Genomic DNA, 6000 nt, shown 5'->3' with positions numbered 1-6000 from the left:
GCTTGTGTTGCATATGAACGATAGTTTGTTATATTTATTTGGTACATTTCGTACCAATTAGGAATAAGAAAAACAATAAAAAATACCAAAAAAAAAAAAACCTTCTGCGACCGATTTGTAACCCTTCTGCGACCGCTCAGTCGGTCTCAGATAGGTCTCTAGCCACGTCAGCGTGTCGCATCCGTGACGGATTTAGTCGGTCGCTGAAAGGGTCATCTGTGACCGATGTCATACCCTTCAGAGACCGGTGACGTCAGCAAGGAAGTCATTAGTGACGGAGCAACTGCGACCGGGTCTTCTGCGACCGATTTTGGTCTTCTGTGACCGATTTTGGTCTTCTGCGACCGGCGCCTCACCCATCTGCGACCCATTTGATGGGTCGCAGATAGGTATTTCTGTTGTAGTGACGTACCAGAACATTGAACAGAAAAGCTAATTGTCTGTAACTTTTTGAGAACAGAAAAGCTGATTTCTGTGAATTTCATAGCAAATAACAAATCATTATAAGAGCGAAAAACTAATTTATGTGCAAAGACAAACCAGTACATTAACTTCAATACATCCCTGTGTTTCACCAGATCAGACAAGAAGTGCAAAAATATAATTCAGAATTTTTGTTGACAACTTTCATTTATTATTACCCTGCTCATTTGTCCCTTTGAGGAGCAAGGAGTACAGTGTACTTGTATTGAAAAAATAACTAAGCTTTCTTGAATCAATAGAGAAATATTAAGAAACATTATACAAAACATTTCTGCTTAGCAAATAAAATTGACCCTGAAAAAAATGAAATTGACTTCCACTCAAAAGAAGAAAATTTCTGAAACAAGCAGTACAGTATGGCAGTTGATTAGTATAAAGACTGCTAATAACTCATAGATGAAAAATAAAATATTCCCAATAGAACTCAACTCTTCCAAATATTGATCAGTAAATTTTCACATCCTGGTAGAGATAAGAACATAATCAACATCATAACCAAATTGCAATATTAACAACATGCACATCCCTTTTTCATGGAAACTCAGTTGAAATAAGAACCTAACCAATTTTCTAAACAGACCCCTTTTGTTCTCCAAATTATAAGATTACCCACTGTTCTAGAATCCTAAAACTAAAAACAATCATATGCCTTAAGAAGTCACATTAAAAATCTGCAGCACTCTGGCCATGCTGTTTGCCTAATTGAAAAATTGATCTGCAAGCTCTGATATTTTTATAGTAACCACACCTTTCTTTTCAACTCGTCCTGTCTCTGTGTCCCAGCTGAACAACTTTTCAGTTTTATCTTGATCCTTAAGCTGCACAGCGATGTAAACAAATTTCCCATCAAACCCTATCAGGCATATGATGGACGGCTTGTTGAATATATCAGACAGGCTTTTGTGGTGTAACTGCAAATCAAGATAGAATTCATTTGAATCCACCATGCTGTCCCAACTTGCCGTATGTATCCTATCCCAATGGGACTGCCCAGTCAGGCTCCACACCTCGATCCCACTACTCCAAGCACGGCAACAAATGATTTCACCAGCATAGATTCCTAAATTAGTTACTCCTCCTATCACCTCCCCTTCAATCACTGGAAACAATAGAGACCCTGCTATATCCCTCTTTACATCATACCACAGAAGGTACTCTGTGCAACACCAATATATCACCCCCTTTGCGCACAAAGGTTTAAATGGAAATGAAACCATGTCAGTTTGTATGGTTTGGCTCGAATGGGTCCATTTCCGGTGTCTCAACGAAAGACGTCAAAATGGTACCTGATAATCATTTTAGTGCAGATCAGCATAGGTTCCACAATGGTGAACTAATTGCCCTGCATTAGTAGGGGTACGTGTCAATGCATGGTACCTTTTTGGTCATTTGCCCTACCCGTATTGTATTCGATAATTAAGGTAGGTATAGGTAAGAATTTTTCTTCGTTAGCTTATTGGGTATGGGTATGGATATTATTTTATTTTGTTAATCAAATGGATAAGGTTATGGGTAATGACTATATCATACCTGTTACCTATAGAGTAATTATAAATTCTAAACATATATTCAATTCAATTTTCAATCCAATTACTAGTTACAATTGATTGCACATTTATTTTTATTTTTTATTAGCAATGAAATTACATATGTGTGAAATGAATGAGTTTATGATGTTTAAGTTGTAAAATATAATAAAATTAATTATTATATTTGTTTTATCCGTTATTTACCCACTACCGTTTTGTTACTCGATAATATTAACGGGCAAGGATAGGGTAACATTAATTTTTAATGGGTATTAGTAGGGTATGGGTAAAGTCAATTTTAATGGGTATGAGTATGAAAATGCCTCCACTCGACACGTACTATACCCGTTAACAGCCCTACCAGCATTAGTGAGGTATTCTTAAAAAGATAATGATAAAATTCACTGTTAGATAAATAATCCAACGTTGAACTAATATGTAAAATACTTATGTATTGTATACTGTCAATTTTATGCTCAATTAATAGTGATTATTTGCCGTTTATAATTTATTGAGCAATAAAGTTTCATATAGGGTGTTGACCTTTAATGTGTAGAACTAATTAAGATGTAATATTCAATTTAGTTATGGGTTAAATTGAATAATTACAACATAAGACAGACACTAGTTCTCTTGGGCTGTATATATATGATTTGGTCTAGAAGATACAAGGCTATTCGGAATTCATCTCTCATTATCCCATTAGATGGGAGTGTGTGACACTTCGGAGAAGGCAGAACGAAGGAGACTTTCTAAAGGGCATTGATATTATGGAAGAACCAAATCGGTGGTGCTCGATAGTCAAGGATTAAGATATGCTTCCGCACTTCAGTTTATATTCAACACAGATGATCATGCGATGATGGTTTTTGTCGGTCCCAACATTCACCTCCTTTTTATCTGTACTGCACTGTATATATCATAATGAGTATCTCTATACAAGTCATTAAATAAATATATATAGAGACTTAATCCTTTTTATTAATGGTATTATTAGACATGCTTCTGTTTCATAGTTAAATTTAAACCAAGTTAATCCCGCTTGCCTAATAAATGAACTACTTGCCATGCATTAATTAAAGTTTTCCTACTCGCTTCGATTCATCATTGCCTCATTTCTGTTAGTAAAATTATAGTTTCTTCTTTCGATACAATTTGGTTGTACATTAACACTGCCGTTTTAATCATATATATAGCCGTGATATGTTGCTTGATTGACTATACATTCGAAACATTGAAAGAAACAAGCTCTCCAAATCTTAAAAGGAAAAAAAAAAAAAAAAAAAAAGGAAAAAGAAAAGTAAAAGAAAAAGAAAAAGAAAAAAACTTAGAACAACTCTCACAATCAAGAGTATTATGCACAACCCTTTTCATTGAAGTTTAGCAGAGATCACAACCAACTTGCTCTTGAAATTGCAAAAATTACCCACTCTGCACATAGTTCTAGAATCCTAAAATAAAACAAAAAAATTAAGAAAACAACTCTGTCAAGCCAGACCAAGATGCATAAGTGCATAACCCTTTTTGTTAGAACTCGGTACAGAAAACCGTATGCCAATTTCCTAAGAAGCCCCATTAAAAATTTGTGGCACTCTAGCCATGCTGTTAGCATATTTGTGGCACTCTAACCATATCCCTTTTCCTAAATTGATCATATCTTTCAATTCAACTTGTCCTGTCTTTGTATCCCAGCGAAACAACCTCGATGTGCTATCACGATCTATCAGCCGCACAACGAAATAAACAAACTGCCCATCAAAGCCTACTGGAAATATTAAGTCTCTCCGGAAGAAAATTTCAGTCTGGCTATTGCAAAGCGACTGCAGGCCATGACAAAAGTTAAACGGATCCAACTTTCCGTCCCAACTCAACGCATGTAGCCTATCCCAGAAAAACCCTCCAGTTAGTCTCCACACCTCGATCCCACCAACCCAACTATGACAAAACGTGATTTCACCAGCGTAGACTCCTACATGAATCCTATCTTCTATCGTCGGCAACACTACAGACCCTGCTAAATCCCTCTTTGTATCATACCATAGAAGGTACTCTGAACAACACCAATATATCACCCCCTTCGCACACACTGAATTAGCTGTAGCCCAATATACACTTAAATTTACACTCTGGCTTGAACGGGTCCATTTGCCAATGTCTGAATGAAAGACAGTAAACTGGTACAGGCAAACATCTTTATGGTAGCATAGCAGAGGTTGTACAAGTGTGAACCGATCCGGCAACTCGCAAGGTTCATAAGCAAGACCCACTTCATAGTAAGAAATTATCTCCCAGCCAACACTTTCTGGTATAAACACCATCTCTTTGGTAGCAGGATTACACACGCAGAGGGATGTCTTGCAATTGAATTCACCTTGAAGAAGAAGGAGCCCATTTGTGGAGGAGACGAGCTTGACGTTACCTGGGTTGAGGAAATTGAGGGACGGATCAGGGACACCTATCAATGCTGGGTCTGGAAAGAATGATAAGACGCCATCATTCATATACACAAAGCCACTTGATGAAGTGTCTGCTAAGCGAGACTGATCGGTGGCAAATTCCGCATTGGTGCTTATTAATGAATGCAATTCTTTGGAAAGGCATTTCAATCTGTTGAGGTATTTAAAAGAGAGACGAGGTAGGATATTTTTTTGAAGCAGGTGGTTAGGAAGATCTTTGTGTCTTTTGGAGGAAGAGAGAGACGCCATTCATGTATAAAAATAGTGTTTAGAGAACGAGAGAGAGAGAGAGAGAGAGAGAGAGAGAGAGAGAGCAGATTATGGGTTATTTATAAAGAATCATGAATTGATATATATGAAAAAGTTTATTTTGGATAATATTCAGAAAATTAGTAAAGAGGAATGCTGAATATAGCAATCAATATTTGTTAATGTTCTTATGTCTTCCTAAAAAATATCAAAATATCCTATTTAATTTGTTTTTAAAACCTGGAAGAAACTGCTATTTACTTATTTTTAAACTAGACCTTCTATTAATAATTAAATTGGCATTTTTACTGTTCATCTAATTCCAGACAACCTAACCAGAGAGATATTAAATTAAGAAAATTCCTAAATATGAAACATATGATACATGTTCAAAGACTAAATTGTTACAACACATGCAATATTGCATGTATTAATACAAGCGTTTTAAGGTAGCCAATGTTCATTTTGACATTATTTTTCTAATCAACTTGCATAATTCTTAAGTCATAGGTTATCTAGTGGGACACACATGGCTATGAATACATTAGATCATATGGTTGTGATTAACTAAGAACAATATCCTCTCTAGTTTGCATCACGTATTAAATGGATATGAATACATTAAGTACTTACAATTGTGTAAAGAGTATGGGTCCAAATGCCTCATGTATTTCTTATCTCAATCATACCTCATATTTTTATTTTCTTTTTCAATGTCTAAATAGTTGATTCGAACAACTCAACTTGATCTCTATATTAAAATGTGGTTCGAGACAAAAATTTATATATTTTTTAAATTTACTTTTTTTTTAGATGGTACAAAATTACTATTTTTGGATGGTTCGGAATCTATTGAAAAACTGTGATTTTATAACTATCTACAAAAATAGTACAAAAATTGTAAAAAATAGCCTCCATGCACATTTTAATATAGAGATCATGTTAAGTGGTTCACATGGACTATTTGGACATCAAAAGAAAAATAGAAATGTGAGGCACCATTGAGGCATGAAAGAGATAACATGTTTGAACACTACTCTTTTGTAAATATTTGAAATTATATGTACTTTTGTATATATGAAGAATGACAAAACCCTTGAGGCTTGTCTAATCATTAATGTTAAGTAAACAATTAGAAGTTTTTCTTAAACTAATTTAATCGTCGTAATTCAATTGCATAGGCTTGTTATTGGGTCTTTCAATGACCCAAAATAATATTATTCTATGGAAAAAAAATGTACATGTTATATGTAAAAACATGAACAGATGCATGCATGAAATGA

Source organism: Carex rostrata, chromosome 5 (genome assembly GCF_964058835.1).
Source record: "Carex rostrata chromosome 5, lpCarRost1.2, whole genome shotgun sequence".
Classification (NCBI taxonomy): Eukaryota; Viridiplantae; Streptophyta; class Magnoliopsida; order Poales; family Cyperaceae; genus Carex; species Carex rostrata.
This window is presented reverse-complemented; position numbering follows the sequence as displayed.